The sequence below is a fragment of the Schistocerca cancellata genome, chromosome 8 (genome assembly GCF_023864275.1).
Source record: "Schistocerca cancellata isolate TAMUIC-IGC-003103 chromosome 8, iqSchCanc2.1, whole genome shotgun sequence".
In the NCBI taxonomy this organism is placed as follows: domain Eukaryota; kingdom Metazoa; phylum Arthropoda; class Insecta; order Orthoptera; family Acrididae; genus Schistocerca; species Schistocerca cancellata.
Window position 1 is genome coordinate 67,437,879 of NC_064633.1, and position 23,390 is coordinate 67,461,268.

At 44.7% G+C, this 23,390-nt stretch overlaps 1 long non-coding RNA gene across 1 annotated transcript in view; it reads left to right on the forward strand.

The window, feature by feature from the left end:
- Nucleotides 1-23,390, forward strand: part of LOC126095037 (uncharacterized) — a 783,099-nt gene that overhangs the window by 510,068 nt on the left and 249,641 nt on the right. The window lies entirely within an intron of this gene.

A 23,390-nucleotide genomic window follows, 5' to 3' on the forward strand; every position in this document is an offset into this window, starting at 1 on the left:
AAGATCGTAGTACAGCCGCGTAATCGATAGTCGTGCCAAAGAGCTGGTGTGCCAGAAAAGGCGCACCACGGCTAAGGAATATACTGCATACCATGCACATGCTGAAAAGTTTATGTCGGAATGACTGGACGATCAGTCAACACCAGGATCAAAGAACATGAGCGACATGGCAGGTTGGGGCAGGTGGAGAAATCGGCCGTGGCAGAGCACGCACTGAGAGAAACCGACCGCGTAATAAAATTCGCCAACACGGAAGTTCTGGCTGTAGAGAAGCACTATCACACCAGTCTGTTCAGACTATCTACACAAATACAGTACAAAAACACTGGAATAGCTTCAACAAGAAAGAAAAAAAGCCTTGAGGTAAATGGATCCTGGCTTCCTGTGCTGCAGCGAACGACCGTCGCAGGTAGCAAGAGGAGAATCGCATCGGAAATTACCTCGGAGAAGCCCTCGGACGTTGGCGCGCTAGGCACATAGTCTGTGGCCGCGAGCTCAGCTCCATTTCACTGCCGGCAATGGAGGGTGAAGCTTTGAGAATGCCAGCTACTCGTGCTGGCGAAACGTCAGTAAAATCGTCTGACGAACGTCAGCCGAAGAACTCAAGACAGAAGCCAATATGCAGTTTTTCATTCAACACAGAAACATAAAATTGTATGCTCCTGAATATCCGTGAAGTTGACAAAATATGATCGAAGCCCTTATCAAGTTGGAGTATCCTATGGGCTAAGGCAGGACTGGACAAAATTTCGGCTCGCGGGACGTGGCCGGGCCCGAGTGCCAAAGCTCTCAGCCTCGCTTTACATTCTCTCACCGCCACGACGCGCTGTCTGAGCACGAGAATGGGAAAGAGAGGAGAACAGCGAATGCGCAGCATCTAAATGGCAGTTCAATTGCACTGCATGGAACTTGTTATATTTCACATTTCTTATCAACATATCAAGTTTATAGTAGTAATTAATTACTTTTGGCACACTGAACACATTATTATTATTATTTTTTTTTTTTTTTTTTTGTACAAACTATCGGCAGGCAATTTGACAGAACTTTGCAGTCAAGTTGTCAGGTAATTGTGACTTATTTAGTATCATAATCCAGAAAACGTCACACAAATATGTCGATCGAAATATTGTAGCACTCCTGCACCTGAGGAAAGCAATGTAGATGTCATCGACAGTTTTAATGTAAAAAGATTTGAGCCGTGGGCGGCCCGCGTTGATGCCGTTTCTTCTTTGGCATTTTATCACATTCTAGTGGCATCTTACTGCTCCCTGAGTTACTACCATAACGATTTGCTGACTTGCCTCCGTCAGTGGCAACAGCAGCAGCAGCAGCAGCAGATGCTGTACCATCTTTGGTGTGACCGCTGTATTTCCCTGTGGTGGTGTGTGTGAGGCAGTCGGTCGGTTGCGACACAGCAGTGGGGAAGTCTCCGCGGCGCGAAGGTGAGGCCGGGGCCGCTGCCATCGTGCACGCACGGTCGGATCTGTGTGGCACTCGCTGTGACAGCTGCAAGGTTCGTCGGCCACCGAACCTGAATACTGCAGTTGAGTAACCAGTTAACCTGTTATGAAACCTCAACTGCTGTGACATCTCTTCATCCATTGCCGGTTGTAGCTTGTGGGCCGTCCCCGCAGACAGCAACATATGGTGTGCTGGAGTCAGCAAAATTTTGCAGCCGTCTCCCTGTATGATGTTTTACTATTGAATTGATTGTAATTTATTAGTGATGTGCACCAGCGGTATCTTCTGCCTTGTGGCCGTTAACGTTCCGGTTACCTGCTCTGGTCGTTAGGGTAGTTCTCCGGCAGTGTGCTTTCCTCGCCGTGTTCATGCTGTCCAGCATGGTGTGTAGTTCGACAGCCTTGGTTGGACAGTGTTGTTCATACCTTTTTGAATGGTTATTGTGCCTTGACTGTATTTAGACGCCAATTGTCAAGGCGTAGTACTGCTGGTATCTTTGTCTTCGCTGATATTATGAAACGTCCCCTTTGAATAATTTATACAAGACTGTGCTTAACCTGACACACAATATTTTTAGCGCAACGCAATCGGACTTTCAAAAATCCCTACAAAAGAATGGCCCTGACTAACATTAACCTATACCTTTCACAAATCACTTACCTCACAAAAATCTTCGTTACTCGAACCGCTGCAATATAAAGAGGCGCCACTACTGCCAGCTAAATAAAAGATTCAAACTACGGAAAGCACTAACTACTGATAGGCATAGTTAGCAAATGAGAAAGATTTTAATAGAGAACAAACAATGTATTTACCTTAACAGTCATAATATATATAGTAGTTCATAATATCCAGTCTAACAAATTTCAAAACTCCGCCATCTCTCTCCCCACATCCACCACTGCTGGCGGTTCACCTCCAACTGCGCAACGCTACGCGCTGTTCACATCCAGCTGCCGCTGCCCAACACTACAATGGCAGACAACAATGCAAACTAGCCACAGACTGCATACAGCACAGCCAGTGATTTTCATACCGAGCGCTACGTAACGTTGCCGATAAAAAACATAAACAGCCTACTTACAATATTTTCGGTTGTCGTGCCTTTGGTCAGGTGGAAGGGAATTGATTAGGTTGTTGGTTGGTCCTTCAGCCGTCCCTAGGACGTGTTGCCATCCGATTATTTAGTATTACGCTTGGCTGCCTGTCCCACCTAATGTTAGAGTTTCCTCCCCAGGTCGAGCCTTTGAATACTTCTGAGCACCACCTGTTGTTTTGGATTGTGATTTTCTTTTAGTCTCTAGTACAGTACGAGGCCTTAAGCCGGTATTAATGTAGTTTGTTTTAATGTTCAGTGCGTGGCCTTCAGCCGAACTTCTACGTGAAATATTTTAAGATAAAGCCCTCAGCCATCTTAAATTAAAATTTCTAAAAATTCTTTTCTGAAATTCCAGTTATCCAGGCCTTAAGCCCTCAGTTCTTAAATTTTGTAACTAAGGCCTTCCGCCATGTGTATTATTTAAGGCAATTTTGATAACTTGTGTTCGGGCCTTCAGGCGTATTGTTTCTGAATTCTTTTAAGGGCATGTGTGATTAAGTGATTTAGCAAAATAAAGTTTGTGTATTTGTGCAACTAACAGCAATTGATTTGGGCCCTTCCCACAACCTGATCCGCTCTGTCCTGCGAAACCAGATTTCAAGATTTTTCATTGAAACTGGATTTACCTTGCAGTTCATTCAGTTACATCTACACATGCACAGCACACTTTCAGCTGAAACGGCAAACGGTCTCAAAACGAGAAGCAAGCCTGACAGTGCGCTCAAAACCTTTATCATATTATCCTTTTAATTCTTGCAAGGCCACCACGAATTCTTCAGACCTCGCGCTTTATTTAACACCAGTGAGCTTACCGAACTGGACTGTCTTTATTAGAATGTGTCTCTTCTGCAACGCTATTTTCTTTTTAAATTCATCGCTATCAAATCAGAAAGAAGTTACCTTGCAATGTTTTACTGTGCGCAGTGTCAAGTCCACTTAAAATGCGAAGTCTGCAGTCCATTCCAGATATTCTAATTTTCGTTCCTGCACTCGTTTTTCCTTCATAAATTCAACGGTAGTGAGTTTAAAACTGAAAAATCGTTTCAGGCATGGCCCTTGACTTAACCCACGTACTTTGCAGTAATGCATGAAGTCTCCACACTCTTCGTTCATTTACACTGAAAACTGTTGCATCTGCCACTGGAACAATGGACGCGACTTTAAGAATTTTACTATTCGTACCACCAATTTCTTCAAGCGTTCCATACCTGCAAATTTAGCGCAAAGTACTTCTTGATATACAGAAAAATTAGCCCCGTCTACAGAACAATGAATCCCGTCCGTCGATCGATGTAATTTTTTCCTGTTGCATTGTCATCAAAACTTTTAAATTCTCTCTGTGTGGTACAGTAATCTCGTTTCACAGCAAATAATCAGTCTCCATCGCTTATGCGAGTTGAGAATTCTCATCCATCTCTTCTGTCATTCCAATCCAGTTTGAAAGGATTGTGACGACAGGTCGGTAAACTGCCTCTTTTTGTACAAACAGCCACTGTACCTGTGAATGTCCTTTATGGCACGAACAAATAGCTAAGGGTAAACAGAGCTACAGCACGATTCTGACGAAATCGGAGACTTGTGCAGAGCGACAAATGCCGCACTACAGTGCTAACTAAATCAAATGTCGCGTTGTTCCTGGTACTTCCGAGGAGGACCGAGAAAACCCGAATGGTACGCCAGGTTCTGGCACGCCTGTGGCCCGCACTCGTTGCACGTGTCACGTTTGCCACGCATTGGCCGGCCTCGGCTTAAGGTTTATGTCAAGGACAGCTTGAATGACACAGCCTTTATTACACATGTGAAGAAATATATCAGTCTACCCAAAATACACCACTGTTAAAGAACATATGTAAAAAAAAACATGTACAGCAATCTTCAGTCTCTTTTCCAGACGCGTATGTGCATTTATATCATAAACACACGGCTGGTTTGCGGAAAGAAATTCTACAGTTGTGTAGCTTACAAAACCGTAGAGCAAGTCTCTAGCTTCCAGAACAACTGCAGAATGACCGTACAAAACTGGGCGGCTAATACTCTGAACCGCCAAAGAAACTGGTATAGGGATGTGTTTTCAAATTCAGAGATATGTAAACAGACAGAATACGGTGCTACGGTCGGCAGCTCCTATATAAGACACGTGTCTGGGGCAGTTGTTAGATCGGTAACTGCTTCGACAGTGACAGGTTATCAAGATTTAGTTGCGTTTGAACGAAGTGTTACAGTCGGCGCACGAGCTATGGGTCGCAGCATCACCGAGGTAGCGATGAAGTGGCGATTTTCCCTTACGACCATTTCACGAGTGAACCACGAATATCTGGAATCCGGTAAAACATCAAATCTCTAACATCGCTGCGCCCGGAAAAAGATCCTGCAAGAAAGGGACCAACGACAACTGAACAGAATAGTTCAACGTGACAGAAGTGGAACCCTTCCGCAAATTTCTGTAGATTTCAGTGCTTCGCCATCAACAAATGACAGTGTGCAAACCATTCAATGAAATGTCATCGATGTGGGCTTTCGGAGCCGAAGGCCCATTTCTGTTCCCTTGATGGCTGCACGACACATAGCTCTTCCGTCGCCTGGGCCCGTCAACACTGACACTGGACTGTTGGTGACTGGAAACATACTGCCTTGTCGGAGTACTCTCGTTTCAAATTGTATCGAACAGATGGACGTGTAAGAGTATTGAGACAACCTGGTGGAGGCGCTGTAACGATATGGAGCGTGTGGAGCTGACGTGATATCGAATCGCGTATACCTCTAGGTACGACTCTGAAAGGTGACGCGTGCGTAAGCATCCTGTCTGGTCACCAGCATCCGCTCATGTCCATTGTGCTTTCCAACGGACTTCGGCAATTCCAGCAGGACAATGCGACACCCCACATGTCCAGAATTGCTACAGAGTGGCTCCAGGAACACTCTGATGAGTTTAAACACTTCCGCTAACCGCCAGACTCCCCAGACGGTAACATTATTGAGTGTATCTGGGGTGCCTTGCAGTGCGCTGGTCAGAAGAGATCTCCATCCCCTCGTACTCTTACGGATTTATGGAGAGCCCTAGTGGATTCATGGTGTCAGTTCCCTCCAGCGCTACTTCAGATATTAGTCGAATCAATACCACGTCGTGTTGTGGCACTTCTGCGTGTTATCGGGGGTCCTAAACGAAGTTAGGCAGGTGTACCAGGTTCCTTGGCTCTTCAGTGTAATATCTGCGGCGAGTGGCCGCAGGGAGCGCTGAACATTGTGCCGCAGCCTCTGCCTCGATGTACAGGGTTAGCCAGTGAAACGGGAAGATTTAAATAAGTAACTAATTCTTTAAGAACATTTGTTTTTTTTAATTTAATGGTTATAAATATAAAGTACAAAGGTAGCCATTTACTGTACAATAAGTGAAAAAATTATTTTTTGAATATAACATCTGCCAAATGTCCTACATTGGAATCTATGCACTTCTGCAGCCGGTCCTGGAAGTTTCCCATGACGTTTTGCACCATATTGACTGGTATTCCTTCAATTTCGTCCCGAATTCGTTGTTTTAGGGCTGGGATAGTTCTGGGTGGATAGTTCTGAAAAACATTTGTTTTTAAGTAACCCCATAGAAAAAAAGTCGCAGGTTGTCAAATCTGGAGAGAGCGAGAGGGCCGAGGGATATCCCCGCTTCGGGAAATGACACCGCCTGGAAACGAAGCATTCACAGCATTCGTGGCAACTCTTGCAGTGTGGCTTGTTGCCCCATCTTGTTGGAACATTGTGTGTCCATTTACTGGAAAACGGGCGAGTTCTGACGTAAGAAAGTTTTGGATCATTGCAATGTAACGCACAGAGTTAACAGTCACAGCACTTCCATTGATATCCTCGAAGAAAAAATGGGCCTATGATTCCTCTTGCCGACATTGCGCACCAAACCGTCACTTTTTGAGCGTGAAGAGGCGTTTCATGAAGTGCGCCAAGGTTTTCATCTGACCAGTATCTGAAGTTTTGTTTATTAACAAAACCAGAGAGGTGGAAATTCTCCACAAGTGGTTTACTTGGTCGTCATTTTCTTCAAGTCTTCTGGCCATTTCCTCACAAAATTGTGATCGTTTCTGATAGTCACTTGGTTTGAGAGATTGCACAATCTGTATTTTGTATGGGTGAAAATGTAAATCTTGACGAAGAATCCTTCTCACCGAAATGTTACTTATTCCAAGACGTAGAGCATGTTATTTGGCAGATCGGCGTGGACTTCTGAGCATTGCCTGTTGAACAGCAGCAATGTTTTGAGGAGTTCGAACGATTTTGCACTCCCACCTCGTTTTTTAGACGTCGATCCAGTGTGCTCATGGTTGTTTATCCACGAACGAATTGCGTTACCCGAGGGAACAGGCCTGCTGCGCGGTATGTTGAAATGAAGTCGAAACGCACGTCGCATTTTTACCAAACTATCACCATTCGTATACTACGCTTTAACCGTGTAGCCAGGATGTTCACCCGTCCGACGATCCATCGCAACTGAATGGCGGGACATGCAGCAGGTAGAACGGAGCCGGCCACCATTACCCCCAGCACTCACGTTCCAGCTGTCAAGGCCATCTCCAATCTGCCCGTTTCACTGGCTAACCCTGTACTGTGTGTGTGTGACGCTGCACCCCCTCGCTGGCCGGCGGTGCTGGACGCGCCGCGCCGCGCGCCCTCTGACACAGCGGCGCCAGGTGGTGTGTGGCTGGCGGGTGCCTTTGGTGCGGTGGCTGCGGCGGGGCGGGCCACGCTGGCTGCCCCCGCGCCACTGCGCACAGTAGAGCCGCGGCTGGGGGTCGCCGCCTAGCGGGCAGAGGGCAGCTGCTGCGTTGCGCCGCGTCGTCCAGCGGGTCCTCTGACAGCACGCGTCTGACGCGGCTCCCCAGTGTGTGTGGCTGCCGAATCAGCCGCGGCGCGTCCGACCGTGACGGGAGCGGTTTCTGCCGCAGAGGCCGCCCCTTCCAGCCGTCCACAGGCTGGAGGGTGGGCAGCCGAGACTGCACTCTCCCTGTCCACGCACGTCACCAGCGGCACCTACACTCTGTTCAACAAGGTTATTCCGGCCCTTCCACTAGGCAGTTCCAAAAACAAAGGCGACACTCACGCAGACAAGACTCGGGGGCGGGGAGAAAGGGGGATGGGTGGGGGGGGGGGGGCCGTGATTAACTGTGTTATTAAACGGCTGCAGGTTGCCTACTTAGCGACAGTCGGCAAAAACATGATTTTCAGTATCTCTCGATATTATTACCCGAAGTTAAAAATGTGATATTTTGTCATAATTTACTCATTAAAAGGTATAATCTTACACTAAATATTTAACACAGAAAGTCAAATATTAAATCAGAAACTGTACATACTGACGCAGCGTAACTCAAGGGGCCGAAAATTACACATACCTCATCAAACGTTTGATAATGAGGGTACGTAGCGCGTTCCGACAAATTTTAAACATAATTTTATTCTAAAAATTTTCTCACTTTATCACAAAATAATGAAAGGACAAAATGTGTGTTTCATAATACACCCGTCATGTAAATTGAAAAACTGATATTGTAATATAACCATGAAATTATATTATTTAAATTGCAGTGAATGGTTTTCCTTTTGTTATGATCATGTCCTGATGATATGCACTATTTGCCAAAAAGGTCTTCATGAAAGTATAAAGTGACTGTCACATTTTTGGTTTACCAGTTTTCGTTTTTTGACTTTCTCGTTACTGTGTAGGTGAATAATCGAAAACTAATGAAACCAACTCATCTGAAGTTTTGCGTCTTCAACCATAAAGGCTTTGTATTCTTAATATCAAATATTTGACACATTAATTTATTTGTAAAACTCAAATGGTTCTGAGCACAATGGGACTTAACATCTGAGGTCATCAGTCTTCTAGAACTTACAACTACCTAAACCTAACTAACGTAATGACATCACACAAATCCATGCTCGAGGCAGGATTCGAACCTGCGACTGTAGCGGTCGCGTGCTTCCAGACTGAAGCGTCTAGAACCGCGCGGCCACCACGGCCGGCCATTTGTAAAGCAATAAGACTTTTGAAGCTATTTTGTTCATGGAAGATAGTCTTTAAGGAGACGTGGCTTTTTCACTAAATGCGTTAAAAATATACGGAGTCAATTTCGTAGTGGAAAGAAGTGTGTAAGGGGATGTAGGGGTAAGCAACATTAGATGGACACCTAGGGATGAATGGAGGAGTAAACAGCTTCAAATGGATGTAGCTTTCAAAAACTATTCAGAGACGAAGAGACTTGCACAGTATAGACCAGCGTGGCGGCCAGAATTGGCATTGAAGATCACAACAACATTTTGCTAACTACAGCTAAAAGAAACTGCCTGGTGGTAGATATTTCTAGCTCCTTTGAAAAGATAACAGTGAAAATGGATTAATGGTATAACAATATGTTCAGCTTGACACACGCATAGACAAATGGTCGGATGGTGACAGCACCTACCTTTCCCAGATGATCTACTTCTACAGCTACTCGATTACTCTGCAATTCACAATTAAGTACCTGACAGAGGGTTCATCGAACCACGGTCAAGCTATTTCTCTATCATTGCACTCTCGAAGAGCGCATGGGAGAAGCGAACACTTAAATCTTTCCCTATGAGGTCTTATTTCTCTTATTTATCACGAAGAGCATTTCTCGCTGTGTAGGTGAGCGCCAACAAAATATTTTCACATTCTGAGGTGACTGAAATTTCATAAGAAGATCCCGCCGCAACGAAAAACGCCTTTATTTTGATGACTGCCACTCCAAATCGCATATCACATCCGTGGCACTCTCTCCCCGGTTCCGCAGTGATGCAAAACGAGTTGTCCTTCCTGAACTTTTTCAGTGTCCTCCGTCAATCCTATCTGACATATATACCACACCGCACAGTATCACTGCAGAAGAGAGCCTACAAGCATATTGTAAGCCCTCTCACTGCTGCATTTCCTAAGTGTTCTAGCAATAAATCGCAGTCTTTGGTTTGCATTCTGCAGAACATTATCTATGTTATCGTTCCAGTTTAACTTATTAGTAATTGTAATCTTTGAGTATATAGTTGAATTTACAGCGTTCAGATTCCTGTCATTTATCGTGTAACCGAAATTTAGCGGATTTCTTTTATTATTCATGTTGATGAACTAAACTTTTCATTATTTAAAGACAGTTGTAACTTTTTGCATCATACAGATATCTCGCATAAATCGTTTTGCAGCTGGTTTTCCTCATCTGATGAATTAAGAAGATCGGAAATGACAGGATTTGCAAACTATCTTAAGAGCACCGTTCAGATTGTCACCTGAATCGTTATTTAAAGCGAGAAAGTCTGAGGCGGTCACTGCATAGAAACGCCGGATGAAGAATGTGAATAGCTGACACTCAGTGTACAACGCTACCCTCGTTAATCATCGCGTAGCTTCTACCCACTTCATTAGCCTGTCATTCGACAGTTGATTTAATATGAGGAATTATTTAAAAATTTAAATACTGCGAAAGGAAGTTTGTATCAGGGAAATCTTTTGTTGTGCACGTAGCAAGAGGAACACCAGAAACACCGTGAGGGGCCGCCTTCACACGGGCGCAGCCACTCCCCCGCCTGCTGCAAATCTTTTGTTGTGCACGTAGCAAGAGGAACACCAGAAACACCGCGAGGGGCCGCCTTCACACGGGCGCAGCCACTCCCCCGCCTGCTGCAAATCTTTTGTTGTGCACGTAGCAAGAGGAACACCAGAAACACCGCGAGGGGCCGCCTTCACACGGGCGCAGCCACTCCCCCGCCTGCTGCAAATCTTTTGTTGTGCACGTAGCAAGAGGAACACCAGAAACACCGCGAGGGGCCGCCTTCACACGGGCGCAGCCACTCCCCCGCCTGCTGCAAATCTTTTGTTGTGCACGTAGCAAGAGGAACACCAGAAACACCGCGAGGGGCCGCCTTCACACGGGCGCAGCCACTCCCCCGCCTGCTGCAAATCTTTTGTTGTGCACGTAGCAAGAGGAACACCAGAAACACCGCGAGGGGCCGCCTTCACACGGGCGCAGCCACTCCCCCGCCTGCTGAAAATCTTTTGTTGTGCACGTAGCAAGAGGAACACCAGAAACACCGCAAGGGGCCGCCTTCACACGGGCGCAGCCACTCCCCCGCCTGCTGCAAATCTTTTGTTGTGCACGTAGCAAGAGGAACACCAGAAACACCGCGAGGGGCCGCCTTCACACGGGCGCAGCCACTCCCCCGCCTGCTGCCTCTCAGCTCCGCGCAGCAGCCGCCAGGTGGAGCTCACAAACACGGACCTCTTCCTGCTGCTACGGCTTTGCCTCCAGCGCGTCGCGTACATCTGCCGATAGTGTGGACACACAATAGGGAACGCTGGCACCTCCAGACTACTGTCCTTCCGCCTTGTACTGGCGGACACAGAAATTCTTCCTCTCGCAGGCACCAAACACGACTTGCCGCAATCACAGATACCAACCAGCAGCTTGGTAGTTAATTTCACTGCCTTCAGCCCACTCAGTACAGTATTCTGAAAAGTACCTTCCTGTCACTGTTTATGGGGAACGAGGACCAATACAGCCTGTCTGAACACACCAGTTTCAGTGATACAATATCATATACTGCCAAGAGACAGCAAGGTTAGTTGGATAGCGGTATTTGGAATGTAACACGCCACTTGTCAAACTTGTGATGTATTTACCGCAACAACAGGCTTTGGGACTATGTTAGACCATTATCAAGTGCTTGAAACTTCATTGCCACTAGGAAATAGAAGCTTTAAGCACTAGATAAGAGGATGACTAAGTCCCAAAACATGTCGTGGTGAAAGTATCACATGCTTGACAACAACTGAAGCATATTCTAACTATTGATCCATGAAACAGCTGTAGTATGGCTGCTTCACAACAGACTATTAGTTACATTTCATTGTATTAGGCTTAGGACATAAAGTTCAATGCACCAAACTGTATCAGAGTTGTAAACAGTTGTAACACACACTTCATAAAAGTTATTTCTTATTTCTTACTAGGTTGCCACTCGTTTCAGTGCCGTCCGATCACACAAATGTTTCTTTATTGCAGTTTGCATTGGCTACCTTAATAGAAGCATAGCAGTTTTCTGCTACCACGGATGTTGGGACTGAACTAATAGTAGCATTCAGTTAATAAATTCACATCAGTACCTGTTACCTGACGAAAATAAGAAGCCACTGTCGCGTCTGTGTGTGAGAGGGTAAAACTGCCACGATGCTCCTCGCCCCCCCCCCTTCCCCCCGCCCACACCACACTTTCTAGCAACGTCAAGGTGAAGGCGCGTCCTTTACCCCTCACACAACTGTACTCCCGTATGAAGAGCTCTTGTGCGTGGTATTGTTCTTGAGAAATGCCGCGCGCGCCTGTATCATCTTATCAACAACCTTCGCAACCAGACACGCCCGACCACCATGCTGCTACATCTGACAGCAAGGTCGCAGTGCAGCGCGATAGTGTTCACAATCCACAAAACTACGCAGCCTTCTCATATCGGTGAGCGGGTCAGCGACTATAGCGGCAAATTTCATTGGTCCACTTTTTTCCCTGTGTTTCGATGAAGGATTAGATTTTGTGGACACTGTATGACGGGACCCGTTCTTCTGTACAGTAACATCATGAGATAATAGTGTATCTAGGGCAATTCATATCAGTTTTGTGAAACGGGGAGCACATTTCTTGCAAAGTAAGGTTCAGAACTGTCAGAAAACAGTTCACTGATCACCAAGTGTATCAATGCCGCCACTGTATAATGCATACCTATTACCTATATCGTATTTGAGACACTATAGCTTGTGTCAAAATTGTTCACATTCTAACAGTGTCAGTCGTGTGACGTTCAGATCCATGCGAATACCGCCTTCATTTACTTTTTCCATGGTTCAGATGTTGGTTCCTATCCCTATGAAAACACCATGAACTGAAACCTCAAACCTATTGGGATTGTTTACAATCAAGTGCTATTTTACACTTTCAATTGTGAGGATAATTATTGTGAACAGCGAAATTGTTTTGCTGTTTCATGACAGGTGGCTCTGGGTATTTGTGGCGATAGTCACTATTCATTACATGTTCTGGTTTCTTTCAAACAGGCGGACGGTGTGGCCGAGCGGTTCTAGGCGCTTCAATCTGGAACCGCGCCACCGCTACGGTCGCAGGCTCGAATCCTGCCTCGGGCATGGATGTGTGTGATGTCCTTAGGTTAGTTAGGTTTAAGTAGTTCTAGGGGACTGATGACCTCAGATGTTAAGTCCCATAGTGCTCAGAGCCATTTGAACCATTTCTTTCAAACTGAGACGGAATTAAGGCGTCTGTCTGTGGAACGAGTTTGGTTCGGAAGATTTTTTTTTTCTGGGTATCCTTGTCTCTGAGCTAAATTAGCTGTTAGCGACATAACACGACTTGAGCTTGTAACGGCCATTTCTTGTTTTGGGATAATGACCTGGGTTTAGTTCTGTAATAATACTGAGTCTCTGCGATCTACTAAAATAACGGGGCGTAATTGCTTATCACAACAGCATGCTGTTTCTCTGCTTGGCTTCAAAGATCATTTCTCTATTCCGGGATCTGTCAGATCTATCATAAAAATTCCCCTCCGTGTCATCGTTTTACGACTAGCAGCTTGAAATGAAGTATGTTTCAAAATTTTGCCACATTTTGTAAACTGTAAATGAGCGTTCGCAAGCATATACTGCTTGCCAGTAGGTTTTTTTTTTTCTCGTGCCTGCGCTGCTGCCGGCAGCAAAAATTCGGTGGTCCGTCGCGCGCGCGCGCGTGCTTTGCAGGAGGCAAATATATTCAATTATTAAAATACGTCGGCTTTCGGTGCGCATTTTTAAGTGACGGCAACTGGAGCTGAACAGATTAAATAATCTGTCATGTAAAATAAATGCGCTTAAAAATAATTACCGGCTGGGGATTATTTGGAGAATTAAATCCGTAAATCGTGTTAAAGCGTTCGTAAGCCGAATCACGCGCTCCATTAAAAATGACTGCTCGCCGGCCGGCCAAACAGTGTCGCAGTAATTTCGGAGAAAAATGGCGCAACGTCACCCCGTCCGTGCATGTGTGTGTCCGAGGTGGGCGCGCGTGGCTCACAGCGCCATCTTTACCACTTCGAACACGACTTTGCTCTCTGCCAGCAACGATGCATGCCGAGGCGGAACGCCATCAGCTATCTCAAGGGTGACTACGTGGTGTGCCCGGCGACTAATAACGAGGATGGCGCCTTCGATCCCCGTTATCACTCTGGCCCGCTTACTCGGACTTGGCAGCTGGCGTATCGCTTTTAGTCGAAAGCCGAAAGAGAGACAAATGCAGACACGGAGAACTGCGAAGAAACCTTGGCTATCATAATAAATGCCTCAGATGATCGATGGCAGAAGGAGATACAAAAACGTTCATGGGAAGGTCGGAATATAACAATGTAAATCACTTACGGATGAGATAAATAATAAAAGCAGTGAAGCCGAGGTAAAATGGTTGCTGGAAAAAGTGAAGGAATAGAAAAATAAATGGTCGTCGGAAGAACTGATTAAGCGAATACAAAAGTCAAAACGACCTTCGGTAATATTAAAAAAAGCAGCAACATTAAGAGTGCAACAGGAATTTGGCAAACAGCAGAGGAGAGAGCGGAAAGTGAAAAAGGGGGCATTGAAAGCCTCTGCGAAGGGAGTATATGTCTGACGGTGTGAAAGAAGAAGAAAGGGAGGAGTACGTGAAGAAGAAGAAGAAGAAATGAGAGTCGATGTGGAAGACATAATATTAAAGTCAGAGTTTAACAGAACTTTGAAAGACTTGCGTCCGTGTAAGGCAGGAGGGACAAAGAACAATCATTTGGAATTCCTAAAATTATTGGCGGAAGCGGCAACCAAACGTCTATTCACGTAGGTGTGTAGAATCTGTGAGACTGGAGACGTACCATCCACACAATCCCGAAAACAGCAAGGCAGATAAGTGCGACAACTGTCGCACAATCTGCTCAACAGCGCTTGCATCCAAGTTGCTGACACGATTAATATACAAAGGTATGGGAAACTTGAGGACCTGTTAGTTGCCGATCAGTTTGAATTTTGTAAAGGTAAGGGCACCAGAGAAGCGGTTCTGACGTTGCGCTTGATACTGGAAGCTTGAGCTAAAAAAAGTCAATATACCTCCATAGGACTCGTTGACCCGTAAAAAGTGTTCGACAATGTGAAGTGGTGCAAAATTTTCGTAATTCTGAGACAAATAGAAATAATTTATAAGAAAACGCGGATAAAATAAAATATGTAGAAGAACCAAGAGGGAACAATGGTAATGGAAAACGAAGGACGAAATGCTCGGATTAAAGAGGATCTAAGGCAGGGGTGTAGTCTTTCGACCTTAATTTTCGGTTTATACATCGAAGAAACAATAACGGAAGTAGAAGAAAATTTCAAGTGTTGGAAAGTTCACAGTGAATGGATATCAATTGTAAGATCCAATGATGAGGTTGCTATCAGCAGTGAAAATGAGGAAGAATGACAGGACCTCCTGAATGTAATGAAAGGTCTAATCCGTACACACTACGGTCTGAGAGTAAAACCCAAAAAGACGAAAGTAATGACAAGTCGTGGAAATGAGATCTGTAGTAAAGATAACATCAAAATTTGCGACTGAGTAAGCAAAGCAGCACAACGCCTAAGAAGGACATAAAAAGCAGAATAGCACAGACAAAGAGGACCCTCCCGGTCTAAGAGAAGTGTACCAGTATGAAATATTCACCTAAGTTTGGGGAAGAAATTTCCGAGAATGTCTATTTGGGGCACAGTATCGTATAGTTATGAATCAAGGGCGGTGGGAAAATCGGAAAAGTACGATTGTGAAGTATTTAAAATGCAGTGCTGTAAAAGGATGTTGAAAATCAGGTGGATTGATACGGAACGAGGTGGTGAAGAAAGGAGCGTATGGAAAGCACTGACAAGGAGAAGAGATGGGATAACAGCACGTGTGTTAAGATGTTAGGGAACCATTTAGTGCTACTAGAGGGAGCTGTTGAGGGCAAAAGACGTAGGGGAGAACAGAGAGTGGAATAACTCGTTTGTCTCGTATAGTCTTAAAACGCAAAATACGAGTAACTATCCTTTAAGTAATTCAAATTCAGAGTAATTCCAATTCAGCAAAAGGCTGGCATGGCTCAAAATACTGGACGTTAACTAATATATGGGAAACATACATCGTTAGTAGTGTTGCTTGGTCAAATATCTAGGCGTAACGTTAAAAAGCGATATGAAATGGAATGAGCACGTCAGGTTGCTAGTAGCGAAGGCGAATGCTCGACTTCGTTTTACTGAAAGAAGTTTCGGGAAGTGTAGCTATGTGAACCACTATCCCCGCCAGGACAGACTAAAGGGGTACATCGAAACAACGCAACTCAGAGGCGTGCTGCTAGATATGTTACCGATAGGTTCAACACGCGAGTGTGATGGAGATAGTTCCTGAACTGAAATGAGAATCCATGGACGGAAGAAGTCGCTTCTTTCGTGGGGTACTACTGCGGAAATTTAGAAAACCGTCATTTTGAGGCCGACTGCACATCGACCGTTCTGCCGTCAATAAACATTTCCTATAAAGGCCATGACGACAAGACAAATTAGAGCTTGTACGGAGGCCCATAGACAGTCGTTTTTCCATAGCTCTGTTTGCGAGAGGAACAAGAAAGGGCATGGCTAGTATTGGTACGTGGTTCCCTACACCATACACCCACCTCGCGGTGGCTTGCGAATTATGTACGCAGGTGTAAATATAGATGGACGGATAGAGAACTTTTAAAAAAGCAAAAAAGTTCATATATACATGTGGTCATTTTTTTATTTTCTTAGTGGCAGTCACTTTTTTGTTGTTACATGCTTGTTTTGTTTCTGCCTTTTTACTGTTGTTGTTGCGGTGTTCAGTCCGACGACTGCTTTGATGCAGCTCTCCACGCTACTCTGTCCTGTGCAAGCCTCTTCATATCCGAATAATTACTGCAACATACATCCTTCTGAATCGGCTAACTGTATTCATCTCTTGGTCTCTCTACGATTTTTACCCTCCCCACCCCACACTTCTCTCCAGTACTAAACTGGTGATCTTTTGACGTCTCAGAATGTGTCCCATCAGCCAATTCCTTCTTCTAGTCAGGTTGTGTCACAAATTTATTTGCTCATCAATCCCGTTCAGCACCCCCTCATTAGTTTGTGATCTACCCATCTAATCTTCAACCTTCTTCTGTAGCACCACACTTAAAAAGCTCCTATTCTCTTCTTGTCTAAACACTTTATCGTCCACGTTTCACTTGCATACGTGGCTACACTCCAGACAAATACCTTCAGAAAAGACTTCCTAAAATTTAAATCTACATTCGATGTTAACAAATTTGTCTTCTTCAGAAGCGCTTTTCTTGCCGTTGTCAGTCCACATTTTGTATCCTCTCTGCTACGGACTTCATCAGTTTTGCTGCCCAAATAATAAAAGCCATCTACTACTTTAAGTGTCTCATTTGCTAATCTAATCCCTCAGCATCACCTGATTTTATTCAATTAAATTCCATTATCCTTGTCTTACTGTTGTTGATCTTCATCTTATGTTCAGCTTTCAAGGCACTGACAATTCCGTTTAACTGTTCTTCCAAGTCCTTTGCTGTCTCTGATAGAATTACAATGTCATTGGCAAACCTCAAATGTCTTCTCTCTGAATATTATTCCTACTCCAAATTTTTCTTTGATTTCCCTTACTACTTGCTTACAGTACAGTTTGAATAACATCGGAGGTAGGATACAACCCTGCCTACTTCCATCTTCCATCACTGCTTCCCCTTCATGCCCCTCAAGTATTGTAACTGCCGTCTGGTTTCTGTACAAGTTGTAAATAGTATTTCTCTACTTGTATTTTAATCCTCCTACATTCCGAAGTTCAAGGAGAGTATTCCAGTCAACATTGTCAAAAGCTTTTTCTAAGTCTATAAATGCTGTAAATGTAGGGTTGCCTTTCCTTAACCTATCATCTAAAATAAGTCGTAGTGTCAGTATCACTTCGTGTGTTTCTACATTTCTCCGAAATCCAAACAGCTCTTCCCCGAGGTGGGCTTCTACCATTTTTTTCCATTTTTCTGTAAAGAATTCGTGTTAGTATGTTGCAACCATGACTGATTAAACCGATACTTCTGTAATTTTCGCACCTGTCAGCACCTATCAGCTAATCCCTTCTTTTAGTCAAGTTGTGCCACAGATTTCTTGTCTCTCCAGTTCTATTCAGTACCTCCTCATTAGTTACATAATCTACCCATCTAATCTTCAGCTATCTTCTGTAGCACTACATTTGAAAAGCCTCCATTCTCTTCTTGTCTAAACTGTTTATCGTCTGTATTTCCCTTCCGTATGCGTAAACCCCAGACAAATACCTTCTGGAAAAACTTCCTAACGCTTGTATCTATATTCGATGTTAATAAATTTCTCTTTCTCAGAAACGCTTTTCTTGTTATTGCCAGTGTACATTTTATATCTTCTCTACCTCTTCCATCAGTTATGTTGTTGCCCAAATGGCAGAACTCGTCTCCTGGTTTAAGTATCTCGTTTCCTAATCTAATTTCTCCAGTATCACATGATTAACTTCGACTACATTCCATTATCCTTGTTTTGCTTTTTTACGTTCATCTTATATCCTCCTTTGAAGACTTTGTCCATTCTGTTCAACTGCTCTTAGTCCTTTGCTGTCTCTGGAAGAATTACAATAGCAACGACAAAACTCAAAGTTTTTATTTATTCTCCCTGAACTTTCATTCCTTCTCCAAATTTTTCTTCGGCTTCCTTTACTGCTTGCTCAGTTTACCACTGCTTTCCTTTGATGCCCATCGATTCTCATAACTGCCATGAGGTTTCTGTACAATTTGTAATTAGCCTTAGCCCCCTGCATTTCACCCCTCCTACCGTCAGAATTTCGAAGAGAGTATTCCAGCCAATATTGTCAGACTCTTTTTCTAAGTCTACAAATGTTGTAAACGTAGGTTTGCCTTTCCTTAACCTATCTTCTAGGAGGTGTCATAGGGTCAGTATTGCCTCGCGTATTCCTGTATTTCTCCGAAATCCAAACTCGTCTTTCCAGAGGTCGGCTTCTACCAGTTTTTCCAAACGTTTGAGAAGAAATCGTGTTAGCATTTTACAGGTATGACGTATAAAACTGATAGCTCGGTAACATTCACACCAGTCAGCACCTACTTCCTTTGGAATTCTAATTATTACGCTCTTCCTGAAGTCAGAGGGTATTTCGCCTGTCTCATACATCTTGCACATCATATGGAATAATTTTGTCATGGATGGCTCTTTCAAGGCTATCAGTAGTTCTGATGGAATGTTGTCTACTCCCGGGGCCTTCTTTCGACTTAGGTCTTTCAGTGCTCTGTCAAACTCTTCTCGCAGTATAGTATCTCCCATCTCATCCTGACCTAGGTCTTCGTACCTTTCTGTAACACTGCTTTCAAGTTCATCTCCCTTGTCCAAACCGTCTGCATACTCCTGCCACCTTTCAGCTTTCCCTTCTTTGCTTGATATCCAGACAGCTGCTTCCCTTTTCTCGAGCGGCCTTTTTTATTTTTTTGTAGGCGGTATCTAGCTTTCTCCTAGCGAAATTTGCTTCTAAATACTAATATTTGTCCCCTAACCATTCCTGCTTAACCATCTTTCGTTTCCTGTCAATCTCATTTTTTAGGCGTTAGCATTCACTTTCACTTGCTTCATTTGCTACATTTTTAAATTTTCTTCTGCCATCAATTAAATTCAATATATCCTGTATTGTCCAGGGATTTCTACGAGGCCTGGTCTTTTTACCTATTTGATCATGTGCTATTTCACCTCTCAAAGCTACCCATTCTTCTTCTACTGTATTCCCATCCCATGTTCTTGTCAATCGTTCCCTAATGCTCCCTCTGAAACGGTATAGGGAAGTTTCAAGCAAAAGTGTTCTTATGTCTATCTTAGTTGTCATGGTACCAGTAAATAAACAAACCCTTTTGGTATTGAGTACACTACCAGTAATGGAATTTCTCCAGTTCTTGCTGGGCTAGTGTTGAGTATGTACTGAATATTCTTCCCCTACCAGGAATCGAATCGGCTGTTTCCGAGATGTCGGTCATGTACCTGATGCATGGACTTGCGAACTGTAGTGCGTTTGAAGCCAGACGTTTGTATGCTGAAAGATTTATAGTGGACATTTTACGAACAATACTCCTTTTCAAGAATAGACAAACGTCTTGTGGCGGCACATTTTTTGACAAAAGGGCATTTCATTGTGGACGACCAAATAGCGTTGGAACACCCGATTTAGAAGATTGAGCACTTCATCATATCAGAATAATAAGGGCAGTAGTACCTAAGAAATAGCAGAAACTGAGAATGTGAGTCCTGTGACTGCGTGGAAAGCGTTAAGAGAGAAATTGCTTTATCCATACCATCTCAGTGTAGAAAGTGTTACTGAAACAGATTTTCAATGCAGAAAAACTTTTTGTACTTGATTTCTGGAGATGTCTACTCAGGGCCAACAGGTTCTGTCTCCCATTGAGCAGTTAACGTTGAACAAGAATGGAGTGCAGAATTTTCGCAGCACTCATGCGTGGACGGATAAAAATCCTCTCGCTGTGTCGAAAACAAGACAGCAAAAAGAGCTTAGCATTAATGTATGGCTTGTCATATTTGGAGAGAGATTAATTGGACATTTCAGTTTCCATTGAACACCGACTGTAGTATCATTTATTGAATTAAAGTTAAAGCAATTACAGCACTCGGTAGCAAAAATTAAGTCTTTTGACCTGGTTTCGACACTTCTATGAGTGCCTTCATCAGAAATTAAACATTCAAATTGGCATGTCACGTATAAAATAAATATCAAGCGATAAAGCGTTAGCCCCAAAATTTTTAAAGTCGAATGCGTGGAAAGTGAGCCACCGAGGGCTGTAATGGCTTTAACTTCAATTTGCAAACGGTCGCTGACCACGCAGCCATGTTTAAAGCTTTATCATATGTTGAGTTTGTAATGAAACATTTAAACGTTTTGCTGGAAGACGTTCCACCAATGTTTCGTCAGAACATGTGGTTCAAGCTTTGGCACACCATCTGCTTTTGCTCTGCAAGTAAAAACAATTTTAAAGCAGCGCCTCCCAAGTAAATGGATAGATGTGTGTGTGTGTGTGTGTGTGAGAGAGAGAGAGAGAGAGAGAGAGAGAGAGAGTGAGAGAGAGAGAGAGAGAGAGAGAGAGACAGAACGCTCCATCTCCTGATTTCAATTACAGCTTTAATCTTTCAAGTCCACATCTCGTGGTGGTGCGGTAGCGTTCTCGCTTCCCACGCCCGGGTTCCCGGGTTCGATTCCCGCCGGGGTCAGGGATTTTCTCTGCCTCGTGATGACTGGGTGTTGTGTGATGTCCTTAGGTTAGTTAGGTTTAAGTAGTTCTAAGTTCTAGGGGACTGATGACCATAGATGTTAAGTCCCATAGTGCTCAGAGCCATTTGAACCATTTTAATCTTTCAACTTATCGAAGTTCCGTTCGTCGTTTAAAGCAGTTTTTTCAGTTTCAGTCTACTCTGTCAAATGTCCTCGCTGTTCCGATAAGCCTTGCGTGTAGCTCTTTTCCCTTTAAAATCGATCGGGGTCGCTAATCTAAATGTTGGCTGCAGTGTGTCATACAGCGGGGCTGGCCACAAAAGGCACTCGCTCTGTCTGTCGGCGAGACGCCGGAGAAAGAGAGAGAGAGGGGGGGGGGGGAGAGGGGAGTGGGAGAGAGGGAGCTGAGGGTGAGAGAAGGGGTGGACGAAGCTGAGAAATCGTTTTAAGTGGTCTCCTTTTCAGGTTAAAAGCAGTCGGCGGCGGCGCGCACTCAACACGAATGCTTTTCCAAGTAAAGTGTATTGCCAGTCCTGCTGCCGCCGCCGCCGCCGCTGCGGCCCAGCCGATCCGGGGGATCCCCGCCCCCCTCCTGCACCTCCCCTCTTTCCGCCCTCCCCCTCCCCCTCCGCGGCGCCGCCCACCCTGTTTTGCTTGCTCTCTTCTCCGAGTCGGACAGAAGTGCGGAGTGGAGGGCTGGCGCGCCGAGGCGACTTGCCATTTCTGAGTGCCGCCGCTCCTCTAAGTGGCCGAGCAGTTAAAATGATAATCGGCTCTTAAACTCCGACAGCGGCGCGCACACCGGTCGCCGCGTCGACGCGCCCTCTAAGGCGAACAGCGGACACTCGGAACGGAAAAGTTAAGAACCCAGTCACAAATTCGCAACCGACACATCGATAGAGAGCTACTCCACGCTCGCCTCCGTGAGGAGAAGCAGCGATTCTATCCACAACCATCCTGCTTAACCACTCGGACCACAGATCACTTTTATTGCGTTGTTGGGGTTGAAGTTCCCAGGGAATACCATAACACGGAACCGAATAAATGTTTACTCCACTTCTTCGCTCCTTTCCATTCTAAGGCCCCACATGAGGGATCGTGATTCGATGTGCAGTTTATTTCCGAAATGTCATTTCACTGTCGACGCTCTAAAGTTCGATAGCTTTCGCGAGATGAGAGGCGATATATCTACAGTTCCAACGGGAACTGCTAACTGGAACAGACAACTGCATTATCTGCGTATACTCCCCCATTTTATTAATGTGTTATCGGTGGTGTTCCTCTAAATATCAACATAGTGCCAACACTCGATGTCGATTTGACGTGAGTTCAGTTGATCAGTTACTCCCCCGTAACATTAAGCATTCGACACAGTTGGGGGCTACGACGAAAAAGCTCATGGAAATGATAGATATAAAGGTTATGTCAGTCAGAGAGCTGAGGAAATGTGTTGAACCTTTCCCAAGCTGCCGACTACTTTAACTACGTAAACTTGAGCGAGTATCAATTTGGATCATCTGAAGACCGGAATGAATGCTTTCAATGGGAAGAGGAACCTAAAACGGAGACGGATGAGCTATTCTAGCTGCTCTGAGAGTTATTGAAATTAGAGTTTCTGCACCTCTGTTTACAGTTCTTTACCGGTAGTCGAAGATCACACATTACTCGTTACAACAAAAAGAGAATGTATACATGCTGCAGGATATGTACAATCCGTGCAAAAAGTTTCGATACTGAGTTTATTCCTGGCATATAAGTGACGTCAGCGCAGTAACTACGGTGTCAGCTTGAACAAACGACCGCCGGCGGTCTTGGGCGCCATGTCACGGTTCACGCGGCTTCCCCCCCGTCGGAGGTTCGAGTCCACCGTCTGGCACGGGTGTGAGTGTTGTCTTTAATGTAAGTTACAGTTAGGTTAACTAGTGTGCAAGCTTAGGAACCGATGAACTCAGTAGTTTGGTCCCATAGGATCTTACCACAAATTTCCAAATGAACTAACAACTGTAAACAGCGGGCGTGCATTCGACCAGTCACTTGTGAGCAGGCAGTGATAAGCGGTGGACGTGTGAGCGTAGTGTGTGAACTTTCTTGTACCGCCAGTGGGACTGGAGCAGTGAACTGAAAATGTCTAAATCAAGTGTATGAGACACTCTCCAGAATGTTTTGAAGGAAAAAAAAATACGTGCAAAGTTTTTCCAGCATATGTTGACTCCCGAACAAAAAACAACAACACGCGGAGACTTGTCGTGACTTCACTGAAATGGAAAACGAGGACAGCTCTCTTCCGGAAAAACGCTACAGGTGACATTACTTAGCGTCATAAATACGAACCTAATTCAGTACTATAAAGTGCTGTATGAGTCCCTGTTGGTCCATCAAGACCGAAAAAGGTGCGAATGTGACAACATGCCAAGTTTCGTATGGTGGTA